General features: G+C 34.8%; 1 protein-coding gene across 2 annotated transcripts in view; it reads left to right on the forward strand.

Annotated features, from left to right (window-relative positions):
* PCDH11X (protocadherin 11 X-linked) overlaps positions 1-13,405 on the forward strand; it is a 472,078-nt gene that overhangs the window by 307,307 nt on the left and 151,366 nt on the right. The gene's annotated exons all lie outside the window — the stretch shown is intronic.

Genomic DNA, 13,405 nt, shown 5'->3' on the forward strand with positions numbered 1-13,405 from the left:
ATAATCCTTCATTCATGCAGACAACGTTTTGCGTATTCACCTCCAAAATTAGTCTCTCTTGACTCCTGACAAGATGATCCTTTGTATCACACAAATATCTAAATACAATAAAAGACTCGTTGAGGCCAGACTCATGTTACTACCATAAAGTATTTCATAATTTTTGCTCAGAGTGGATTTTGCAAGTTCTTTTTCCTTCCTGACAGAATGTATAGCCTGAGAAGCCAAGCAAATCATTGACCAAAGCGATTAAGAGCAGTAGTGGTGCTTATAAGGCAAAAAGGAAGGGATGGTAAATAAAAGCATATTACCTACATAAAGTTTGACTTCATAATTCCTTTGAGCTCTGTATAAGGAACAACTTCATTTCTGTACTGCTTTTTGGTTTATTTCATTTCTCTCCTCTGTCTTGTGAATCTATTTCTGCCATGTATATTTACCTAAATGATTTATTTAAATAAATTATTGTTTTAAAGCTTTCCTTTACCTATAAAACAAGATTCTGTTCTTTTTAACCTTTACAGGCTATATAAAAATGGAAAAAAATATTGTTGGCAGTCATGATAGTTTAATTATAGTAATAAGAGCAATAGCTTTTACTTTATTGCTCAGTGGAGTTATGCTCTTGAACATAACTCCACACCTCAGCTTAAAAAAAAGGGATTTAAATGCAGTCTACCTTGAGGTTAAATGTATGTGCATTTAAATGTTTTCTACACAAGAGGGCTTGGAATAAAGCAGGTAAAATTGGACCACCTGTTAATTAATATGCTTGAAGGAAGTCTTGATATTTCTAGAAACTAGAATAAAATTATTTCAGAATGTATCTTTTTTTTTTTTTCTTTTGTGTGCATGTGTTGTTTTTTAATTAGCTATGTAACTTTTTTTCTTACTGTGCCCTTTTACATAAGGAATATCCTTCAAAGAAAAAATACACTTTTTAAATAGCTAACACTTTCAGGTTATTTCTGGCAATAATTGGTGAATATTATTTAATAAGTAATGATTGAAATAACTCTTTTACAGAAATTACCTATTAAGAAATTTCAGAAGTGATGGGAAAATATAATGCATTCCATATTCATGCAGTTTGATTTAATACAATACTTAATGTAAAACATGACATTAATTGCTTATAAATAGTTTTTTATTCTCTAGATGCAATTTTTTAAAATCATATACTATCAGAAATAATGACCTGGCATTATGCTTTAATCAGTCAATGTCTTTGTTAATATTAGGTATGTTGGAAAAGCAGGAACCACTGAAAAATATGGAAGCTTTGGTTATTTAGTCAAATCTACTGGAGTCTGACATCACTAAGTAGGTGAGGTACAAACTTGGTTTTTGTGAATATTTTGGCAGCTAAGATTGCAAGAAAAATAAATATAAGCAATTAGTTGGTTAGTGTTTTATTCTCTTATTCTGTTTTTCCTGCCCTGAGGGAAAATCCCTTCTACCCTCCCACCCCACCCCACCCCACCCCACCCCACACCCTTTTAATTTTCTCCCATTTCTTCTACTTTTGTCCAGTAGCTTCATGTCACAGCTTACTTTACTTTTGGCCTATGGTAATAGTTTTTGTTTATTTCTTTTCTTTTTTGGGGTCATTCCTCTTCTTACTCCCTCCCCTCTATCTTCTGCAATTGGCTTTCATTTTTCATCCTCAAAACTTTATTTTTAATGATATTTCTTTCCTTCTTCTTGTAACCCCTTGGAAGCTTTTTGGCTAGAAACAGAAGACTGGCATCAACTCACAGTCCTCATAAGCCACAAAACACAACACTCATGTCTGTTGAACACAGGCTGCAGCAGTGTATATGTAGTCAAAGTCAAATGCATATGCAGGTAACTTTAATGGTTTTGTCCTAGATTTAGGAGTTATCTTTGAAGGGCAGAGCTTTGTGTGCCACCTTCTCTCTATTTCCTTCTCTTTAGGGACAATGAGTTGTTCATATAAGTTGTGATTTGCTGTCGTTAGTATTATTTTACATTCCTTTTCAGATCAAAACACAAAAATGTCTCTGGGTTTCTTGGGAAGCTTTAATCTTTTTAAGTAGGTTTTATTGAAGAGGGATTTTGTTTGTTGGTTTGTTTTTTACATTCATGATAAGTTTGATAATTACATTAATAATTATTCTTTCATGTTTTCTATTTATGATCAACAATGCATCTGATTCTAGATCTCAAGAACTCAAGTTTTGGTAGAGTCAAAGCTATAACAACAATTAAAAGCAAAGACATTTTATACTGGAAAGAGAAAGTTGAGTTTTAAAGGTTCTGGACAGTTCTCTGCTATTACACTACCTCACCTATATTTATTTACTACACTACCTATATTTATACCAGGTGTGAGTTTCAGCTATGACAGAGCAGAAACCTGTGACGAGAGCATAGTCAGATTACCTATTATACTAAGTAACCGTGTCATCTAACTTTCTTTCATAAACTAATCAATTTCTGCCCTAAATCCATTGAGCTGCCATTTAAATAACTGGGAGCTCAGTGTGTCTTATGTTTTCAATTTACAAAATTTATCACCTCACCTCTGGGTTTATAGTGTGGATGTACTGAATCTGTACACTTCAAAGGAAATTTAACAGTTGGAGTTTCTAATAAATCCTTAGCTTACCCGTCTGTATAATTTGTATTAACACATCCATTAAAGTTTTGCTTACAGCATGTAGATTTTTTTTTTAGAAATGCTTAAGAAAATTGAAATAAGGAGAAAGACAATAACAACATTTTCTACATTTACATATAATAAAAGCTCAGACAGTATTTAAACAAAACAAAACACAAATGTCATTTCTTCCTCCTGTTATAATTAACCAACTGCTGTACAACTCCCAAGATATTTTGCATCCCAGTCTCTCAAGCTGGGAAATATTTGACTCCATCCTCGTCCTTTTCCTTGAAGTGATTTGTAATTTGGAAGTTTCTGCCACTCTCATAGCACCGGGTCTGCTCATTGTTATTTATATTAGTATTCTGTTAGATCATGAGAAATTAATGTCCTAGTACTATGGTTAAATATAATTTAATTTACCTGGCAGTTTATCTAAGACAGGTAAACACTATGTGGATAGTGAAAGCTATTCTTGAATAAGATTGTGTATACCTCATGGTCATTTTTAAAAATAATTATTATTTATTTTATTTTCAAAAGAGAAAGAAAGAGAGGAAAACTTGAATTGGTTAATTCTACTGTTTTGGTTTGGTTTATTTTTTTAAATTTAGATACTCTGCAGGGGCTTACTACCCCTGTCCTGGGATGAATGCACTTGCATTGCTGCTAGTATGAAAGTATTGTTTGGAAATTCGGAGATTTAGACTCTTAGGTATCATTGGTCCCCTGTGTTGTAGTCTATGAAGTTCAAGTAGTTTTTTAATATTTTTTCCTGATTCCTAAATCTCATGACATATTGTAAAAACTCCCCCTACCCCCTTTTTTTTTTTTTTTTTTTTTTTGAATTCAGATAGAAAGCACTTTTAATACTTCAATTTGGCCACCAAAGGTAATGTCCAAACATACCCGTCAGCTTCTTTCATCAATTATTTAAAGGACCGTTGCGTGTGTTTGTGGCAATGACACACTGGCTTGCACTGGTCTCATAAGCAGAAAGTATTAGAAGAACTGTGTGTAATGGGTCTGGCTGGGATATTAACTTTCCCTGCAGCAGCCCATACAGTGCTGTGCTCTGCACTTGTAGCTAGAACAGCAGTGGTATCACACCAGTGGGTCATCACTCCTAGGGGGTGGGCAAAAAAGTGAGAAGAAGCATCACCAAGACAGCTGACTTAAACCAACCAAAATAAAAGGCGGAAACAGGATGAAGAGGGGAAGGGTGGGCTCTCGTGAAAATGTTGGTGGTCCTCCCGAACACTGACTGCGTGCGTTGAGGCCCTGCTTCAAGGATGTGGTCAAGCATCGCTCATTTGTGGGAAGTAGAGAGTAATTTCTTTCCTCTGCACTTCCACATAGCCTTTATTCCTTCCCTTCCCTTCCCTTCCCTTCCCTTCCCTTCCCTTCCCTTCCCTTCCCTTCCCTTCCCTTCCCTTCCCTTCCCTTCCCTTCCCTTCCCTTCCCTTCCCTTCCCTTCCCTTCCCTTCCCTTCCCTTCCCTTCCCTTCCCTTCCCTTCCCTTCCCTTCCCTTCCCTTCCCTTCCCTTCCCTTCCCTTCCCTTCCCTTCCCTTCCCTTCCCTTCCCTTCCCTTCCCTTCCCTTCCCTCTTTAGTTAAATTGTTTAGTTAATAATAATCTTTCCTTAATAATAATAATAACAATACTTTTTTCCCTTTAATTAAATTATCCTTATCTAAAACTGTGAGTTGTTCTTTTTCCTCTCCTCATCTAAGGAGGAGGAGTGAGAGAGCGGTTGTGGTGTTTAGCTGCCTAGCAGAGTAAAACCACCACACTGTAGTTCATCAGTACATTGGCAGAAATATTGAAATATGAAGACATTTCCAGTGGGAATGGGAAATGCGTGCTACTTTTTAACTAACAATAAATATTTATTCTTAACATCAGTAATCATCTAGAGTCAAGTTGACTCAAAGCTCAAGTATATATAGCCACCCCAAGACTGCACCTGTTTATCCGATCAGCTTCAGTGTAGGTCCATTCAAAGAAACAGGCTATGCCTGTCTCTTGCTTAATTCAGTTACAGGAAAATAATCTTATAGAAACTTCAACTGGGAAATTCAAAATATATGTAGGGGTGTGAATTTTCGGATATGCTTTATATTCTGATCTTTTACCATGTTATTAAACATGTTTTCTTATTCCCCACTACTGCCTTGATTATTTTCTGTTTTGTCATAAAATATTTGCTTAGTAACAGGCATGGGAAATTGGCAGTCATCTCTGCATTTTTTCCTTTGATTGTTAGAAGCTTTGAACCCATACAGATCATTTCACAATTCAGAGGGGAAAAGTAAGTCTGGCAGTAGATTTCCTGCTTTTAAGGAACATGCAAAGCAAAATATTTATTTACAGTGATCACAGTTCTATTGTTCTCCATACTATAGGAAACAATAACGCCTAATCAGATACTTCTGCAATTCAGAACCTAAAATTATCTTGACTTGTACAGGATTGGTTTTAACCTCTATCACAGATTTTCTTTCTGCTGTTCTTCTCAGATTTTTTTAATGGCAGAAAAAAAAATGAAGACAGTTTTGCATTTCTCTGACCTCAGGATAGAAGTCAGAAGATTTTATTACCAATCCGTCTGTCTCAAGTTAATGAGAATATATATCAACTCTATGCAAGATATTAACAATATTTATCAAAAAGGTAATTTTTCACGTGGATCTAACATTATTCTTGGCTTATCTGCTAGAATTCCTCTGAATTTAGCAACTTAAGGAGATTCACTTGAAAAAATGGACCCAGTTGCAGATTCTGTTGTGGGACAGAGTAAGGTGAAGCTGGAATGCATCTTAGTCACGGCTAGCTAAGTAGGATATTCAGTGTTTTTGAGTAAAGATAATTTCTGCAACTGTATCTACATGTTGTAGGGTATTTAAACAATCTTTTGATGTGCAAGGCACTTGTCTGAAGGGGACAAGAATTGAAGGAACCTAGGGAAGATTTATTGAGAGGATGTTGAGTCTCATTGTTCCTAATCATAAGGAAATTGAGGTGAAGTGAATGTTATATTTCAGTCCATTTCTGTTTCTTACAGAAGAGAAGAAGCTATTGCTGTCAGTTATTTGGTTGGATCATTGAGCATAAGTTTAATGTAGCAAATGAAAGGGTTTGGAATTTGTCACTGTTTTGGTGATATGAATGAGATGAAAGTTGCTTTAAAATCTAGGAAATTGCAGAAAGAGAAATAGAATTACAAAATTATTCATTGAAAAATTAGAAAGTGTTAGAGATACAGTTTAAGTGAAGCTATCAGTCCTACTATGTATATTTATTATAATACAATCCCATATTGTTCTGTCTTGGAAAGCATGAGTATGAATCAGGTTCATGGTATGAAGTTCCAGGTACAGTGACACTACGGACAGAAGGATCTAAGGGGTCTTGTGTTTACTTATTGTCTGTCATAGAAGAATAAGGCATGGCAGGAGAATGGTTGTACATTTACAGTGCATAAGAGAACTGCCTACAGGCCCTTTAAAACCTGTCTTTTCTCCAGATAAATCTAAAAAAGTATACTGAAAAAAAATTACTATTACTATTGCAATAATAAAGTAATTAGTAGCTATGAATCACTAAGCTACACTAATGGTCTGTGTATAAAAAATATTAAGAAGATTAATAATTAAGTATTCATCAGTAGTATGAGAAAAAAATTGAAGAGTATACAGAAACACAGTATGCTTCTTCACATTAAGCAAGAAGAACAAAATACTGAAAAGTTCCTTATTTATTGAGCACTTCTACCTTGTAAATGAGCCTTGAGTTCTGGGAGAAAGGTCAGATATGATCATGTTCTAATTAAAGATAACTTTATGGTTTACTTATGACAACGAACAAATTAAAGCTCCAATGGCATCCTTTATTCATTGATTTTTGCTTACTTGTATTTGAAATTTAATTTTCTTGAACAAAATAATTTAGATGTTATACTTTATAGTTTTGCAGAACTTGGAAACAGTCGTTACAGCTACATTTAGTCTTGTGCTATGAAAGACTTGTAAGATGAACGTCTACATTTGGCAGGCGTGTATTCCCTAAAACCACCTTAGCATCTTATTATGAGTCTAATTCAGCATATGCTTCAATCTATGAAATCACAGATATTATCTTCAATGGAATCTGTTCCAATATTTTTATGAGACCATCACTTTCATATTTTAAAATGTATTGTCCCATCTAGAGGTGATTTCTCAAAGGTGAGTAGGAATAAGGCTAGGGTTGGTCATGATGTTTCTTTTCAGTGAACTCCTAATACTGTTAACTACTTCATTTTTATTTTAGAAGGAAATAATGTACCTTTTTTTCTTTTAAAATACATCTGATAACTGCAAATAATTTGATCATTTCCACTTTCTAGATAACACACATCATGGTCAACAACTTAACCTAAGATATGGAAGGAATGTTTCTATTTTCTGTGCTTGAATTTTTGCATATCTAAAAGTAAGCATCAGGAAAAAGCCTTCTTGTATAAGAAGAAAATCAGGTGACCATGTAAATTCTAACAACAGTTTTCTGTGTTTTCAGATCATGTCACGTAGTCATGCTTTTACAAACTGCTTTGAGTTACTGCATGCTCATTTACTGCATACTCATTTACTTCCCCTTTTCCACAGATGTGCTGAATTTATTTATCCCTACATACTTATCTCATTGAGCTGCCTGACATGTGGCAGGCCCTGATAATGATCCAGGCATGCTCATAAACACTGGTTCTTTTAGCAATGACCAATAAAATTATTGGATCAGCTCTGTAAGAGCAGTGTGGTAATCTGTGCTTTCACAATAAATCCCACAGGCCTTGAGCATATCCAAATTGCTGAGTATCTACTTGCTGTGCTTTGGAGATTTGGAGGTTTGACAGCCTGGGAATGGTGGACCCACACTGCATATTCTGAATATGATACAGTCCTATGGTGTGGAAATCTCAGTGAATAAATTTGATACCTTTGCATCCCAAGTGTTTTCCCAGAGGAATATATCAAGATTGAATAAATGTTTTTAAAAAGTTTTTTTCAAACTTCTGACAAGTTTGAAATTGAAGAGGTAGAAGTTTCCTGGTTATGCTCTGTAAATGAATTTAAAATCTATTGTGTAAATTAGCTTTTTTATTTTTATTGTTTTTTCAGTTAGAACACTGAACAAATGTTTTAGCTTAATTGACATGTACCTTCATTTTATGTTCATTATGTTTATGCAAAATGTTTTCAAAAACTTGATTTACAAAAATTTTAATTTGGTTTGGGAAGCATAAAAGTGTGTTGAGATACAGATTTCTGATTTTCCAATAACTCTACTGTTGTCTGAATCCTTTTTCTCTATTTTGTACAGGGAAACTACAGACAAAATTCCATTTCTTGACATGTTTGTACAGGCTAGGTCATAAAGGCATCTATCAATTTGAGTACTTAAATCATTTTGGACTTTGAAATCTGTTTATGTTGAGCTCAGAAAAGCCTGATACATAAACATTTTTGGTTTCTTGAGGTTAGGTGGAATAACATTGCAGATTTGGCTTCTCTGTTTCCTTTAGGATTTGATTCTTCATTTTTAGGGAGAACAATGAAAAGAAACATATTTTTTTTTGTGCTGTTCCGTGCAAACATTGGGTCTAATAATGTAAAGATCAGTGTCACAAACCTGGTTACTGAAAGTTAAAAGCATGGTATAGTAGTTTCTCCTACCTTATTTAAGTGGTACATTGTAACAGAAGAACTTCCTCATTTAGCATATGAATAATATTCTTCAAACACAGATAGTCCAAAATTTTATATTATCCTTAAAAATATACATCCAGGGAAATAAAATGAATAAACCTAGTATGCTAAAACACAGAAATGGTGGTGAATTCTGCACAGTCCCTGACAGGTAAACAAAACTGTCCCATAGCCAATCCAGCCTTATAGATAAAGCACAGACATCACAAATCATCCTCGTCTGTTTCTACTGTCTCTCACCCTTTGTGCTCATATTTTTCAGCAGCTATATGTGCTATGAATCTGCATTTACTTACGCAACTGAATGTCTATCTACTATGTACTTATTAACAGGTGTAGTGTTCAATTCGCTAATTGGGATTGAGGCAATTTAAAATGCTGTCCTGTGCTTTAGCATTTTGCATGATATCTTTCCCCAGTTTTGATTAAAAAGCTTACTTTAGTAAGAGAAGCATGAACCACCATGTTTGTTATTTTTCCACATTTGCCAGCAGTGAAGCAGATAGCATACAGCGAAACTCTCCTTGATTGCTTGCTAATCTTTAAGGATCTTTCTGGTTGCCTCATTACTGCATCAGCAATTTACAGGCTGTTTGTTTGCTCTGTGCTTGACTAGGTCTGAGGCACTGCCAATACATTCCATAAAAAGAAATTGTGTTGTTCTGCATTAAAGCCTGCTTCAGATGTATCTATGCAGGGTAGATTCTGGCATCTTCATAATCAGTGCTTGTAGTAACATAAACAATTAGTGATACTGCTCAATGATGTATACCACGTGATGTCCTATTTATATATGAAGTCCTATTTATTATTTTAAGCAAAAAATTAAAAGAGATTGTGACTGTATGGCTGTGGTGATAGGACAGTTTCCCTTGAGAAGCATCTATTGGTTTCTGACCAAGATCACCAGTGCAAAAAATTCAGACACCCCAGTGTCTGTGAAAACAAAACCTTTCATTGTCATTCTCTGCTCAGTTCTAAGGACTGCCTAAATCTTGGTCTCACATTCAGTTTCTCTGGAAAAAAAAAAAAACAAAACAAACAAACAAACAAAGAAACAAACAAACAAACAAAAAACACAAAACACCACTGGTTTTGCTGCCCTTCTTTTCAAATATTGTAGCAGAGTGTTATGGAAAGTTTTGCCATCTTATATGGTTAGGCTGGTATGGATGGTAGATCTGCCTTGTGCTCAGGGAAGGAGCAGAGTCCATTCATTCTGAAGAGCACAGAGCCTGCATTCTTCCTGTCTATGGTGTAAATTTATCCTGAGAGATTTTTTCCATGTCAGTGCTCCGATCAAACAGCCACACTTTGATCCATGAGGGAAATAGTCCCTGGGAGATAATCTGAATAGCAAACCAAAACCAAACTGCTCTTTCTGTGCATCTTTGATGCACTAGGTTTTAATTTACTTTATGCCTACACTGCTTTAACTTTACCTAGAGGCAAGGTGCATAAAAACATAGGGTGTAGATTAACCATTATCCCTTTATACTTTTTAACTCAATTAAATTGAAGCATCATCTTTTATGACTTGTTTAGTTTGGATCCACCTAAATTAACTATGAATTTCTTGCAAATCCTTTATTATCATAATATTCTTTCAAATAAATTGCTAGTATAAATATGGCTTATTCTATTTTGCAGGTAGATGTTAACATTCTCATGTCCTTAAATGACAGCAACACAATATGCATGTCCAAAGAAGAGAGTGTAAAAGCTCATCCTGTAACACAATTTATACATCCCAAATTGTTAGAGTAGCAGTGATACAGCTGTGTTTTATCAGTGGGAACTCTGACATCCAAGTAAATGAAAGTCAAGGTATATACAAGAAAGTGCATTAAATTAGATGTACAAATGAAATTGCAGTATTTAGGGTCTTAAATAAATTTTGACCTAATTTTTCTAAATGTCAGACACTTGCTATTTTCATCCACCTTACAATGACAGATTTTGGTTTTGTATATATGGGAATGTAGCTTTAAACACTCCATATTAAACACTCCGTATTTATTAAAACATAAATAACTGTGGCATAGTGACATTAGCAGTGAGGATTTAGTTCTTAAACAAAGCTTATTTCCACCTACAAATAAGTGAAGTTCAAATCCAACTTTTAAGTTGATTCATGTAGGTTTATAGATTATTTTTTTTAATTCTGTGATGACTTACCACAGGATGCCAAACAGCAGCTGTCCATTAAGTTTTCACTCTGTCAAATGCTGATTTGTATCTGTGCTAGGATTCTTTTCCAGAAACACTGGAATTACTGTCTTGTCTAATAAGCAAAAGCAACATTCTTACCAGTACAGATTTTAATTAGAACATTAAATTGTAGTACTGTAGAATACTAATTTTCTTAACTGTAAATCCAAACAGATTTTGTTAAATTTTGTTGTCCATGGGTCAGAAATCCCTGCTTAAAGTAAACTAGCTATTGGTCTCAAAAGGAGTTAAAGGGGGTTACTTCAGGCAGTGCAGGCTCGGTAAAGCAAGTGCGTTAATATTTCCATCAATTCCAGCTAACTCACAGTATTTCACTAGTCAGATCTAATTTGGTTGATGAGACATCACTGAAAGATGTTATCTATAGTGTAAGCTTAGAAATTGATTGTAACACATAATTCAAGGGCACTGTTTCATGCCTAGGGCAAGAAATACTATTTTTCTCTTCATTTCATTTGCTCTTTTATAATAGCTTTCTGTTGCCAAACTGTATCCACCAGATTTGTTTGTAGATCTATAGAGAAGCAAGAAAACCACCACCAAGATGAATCAACCTCTCTTTTCCCCAGAAAAACCCTAAACTATGTATTTTTCAGACAGACCGTCCTGTAAAGTCACTTTTGTTTATTTTTGCCATAGTATGTTGGAAGGCAGGAATATTTCGTGCAAATCAGATCTCTCTATATATGCATTCATAGCTACACATAGCATAGTTAATTTGATTATCTCATTCTTCAGTCATTGAAAGAAGAGAACTAGACATCAGAGTTTTAACAATATTGTGAAATTCACATTTTAAACAGACTCCTCTGGTATGTTATGTATATACACATATACATAGATTTACATGTGTGTGTACACACAAAAACACAGCAGTCATGTCTTTAGCTAATACCCATTTAGTATGCATCTTAAAGCTGAATCTTTATGTCTGGGACTGAAATTCTTAAAGCAATTGGCATACATTTTCCTCCTTTTTTGTCAATTGCTTCTTAAGTCTAGAGGCAGCCTTCTGCTTTTCAGTCTGAGAGATGGAGCTTTCAGTAAGCATGTCCCAGGATGTTGTGTATTTCAACTGTTTTCCTCTGTTCATGGTGGTTTATTCCCCCTTGTAATAAGAGAATATACTGTGATGAGTCAGCTGAATACTTAAGGTACAACTGAAATTTACTGCTGCATGCCTTTACCCTTATCACAGTAACTCCTCTGAGACTACACACATAAATACATTTCCTTCTGTACAGCTGTCATTCTAGCAGTCTAGGAAATGCTGACATTCAAAGTATTAAAATAAATCACCAGTAATTTTCCACAGTGCCTATGAAAAATCAGATTTCAGACAATTCAAACATCATTGACCTTGAATGTAATTTATTAAGTTTTTGTTTTTGTTCTTATTGTTTTGTTTTTAGGAGGGACTGACTGACTGTTTACTTTTCCTATAATTGCTATTAACTCAGATGTGTATGCTTTCCGTAAGTAGTAAGCAGTGTTAAAATAACGTGCTTTAGTACAGACTTCATCTGATACAGGACACAGGAATAATTTGGATTGCGTTTGATATAGTCTTTTCTGAATTTTTAAGGTTGAGCTAATTAGCTAAATTTATCAGGACAGTAAATTCTGCTCTTTGCTTTTAGTCAGAGCACAAAGAGCAGCCAGTCTTCTTAGAAAATCAGGTCTCTATCTGTCATGATAGCTCATCTATCTTATTGCTCACAATTGAGTTTATGTCTCCCTATCTTGTTGCTTTGTTTTATTCAGAACAACTTTTTCTTTGTGTAGTTAACGTTGATGCTGTTTATCATTCTGCCTTGGTTTCACCAGGTACTTGAGGCTTTTATGTGTGTAAATGTATTGTTACAATCACTGTGCAAGTGATTGGTCATTCACATTGCAAAACTCTTAGGTGTGATTTGATTGCTAATACAATATTAATTAATGGAGAATTAGTACTGAATTATGTCAAAGAACTCTTTTCTTGCTCAGATACTAGTCTGACTTGCCAAAAAGTTTATTTTCAATACTTTGAAAAGCCAAGTTACACCCGTATGCAGTCATATCAGTATCCCTCCCAGGGTAAGAATTTATGTTCACTCAAATGTAAGCTCCAAGTATTACTTTGCACAACATGAGGCTGAACCCACTTTTTAGCTTGATTTCTGTGGTCCCTTCCCCATCTTCCTCTGAAAAAACATAGTTTGACATTTCATGATGTTTTTTGGAGTTTTTTCATTGCAAAATTAGAGTTGGCTTTCAGTTCAGTTGGCTGGACATTGGAATACATTCAGTGGCCTCTTCTGTGCAGTGACTTGTGGAATAGATGTTCTGCATCTCTCTCTCTCCTACCCATGTATATTCTGATTGCCTGTGGCCGTAAGGGCCTTGAATCAGTGAAGAAGTGAATGCTTCCAATGCTTTGATTGTGCTATTTAATCCAATCACTATGTAGATCCAGTGATGTTTTTCAGTGTTCATTTCTCATTCAAGCAAAATTATCTGACTATTCATGTGAGGTTATGCGCTGAATATATTTCATGCCCCTCATTCTGAGCATTGCTTCTCAGGATTCAACACTTTTGTTTGACTGAAATTATAGTGACTGAAATTATAACAGCACTGTTATATGTGCTGTTGTCATAGTTCAAATTAATTTCCTGTTTAATCAGGATACTAACAAGCTGCAATGAAAAGAAGTACTGCAGGAGTCCACTCAGCTGGGAACTGAAAAGTAAAGCAGTGGTCTTTTAAATTCTCAGTGTTATGATCACCTTTTTTATTGGGAAGACTCTATGATTCTT

This window comes from Aythya marila, assembly GCF_965140915.1.
Source record: "Aythya marila genome assembly, chromosome: 13".
NCBI classification, from domain to species: domain Eukaryota; kingdom Metazoa; phylum Chordata; class Aves; order Anseriformes; family Anatidae; genus Aythya; species Aythya marila.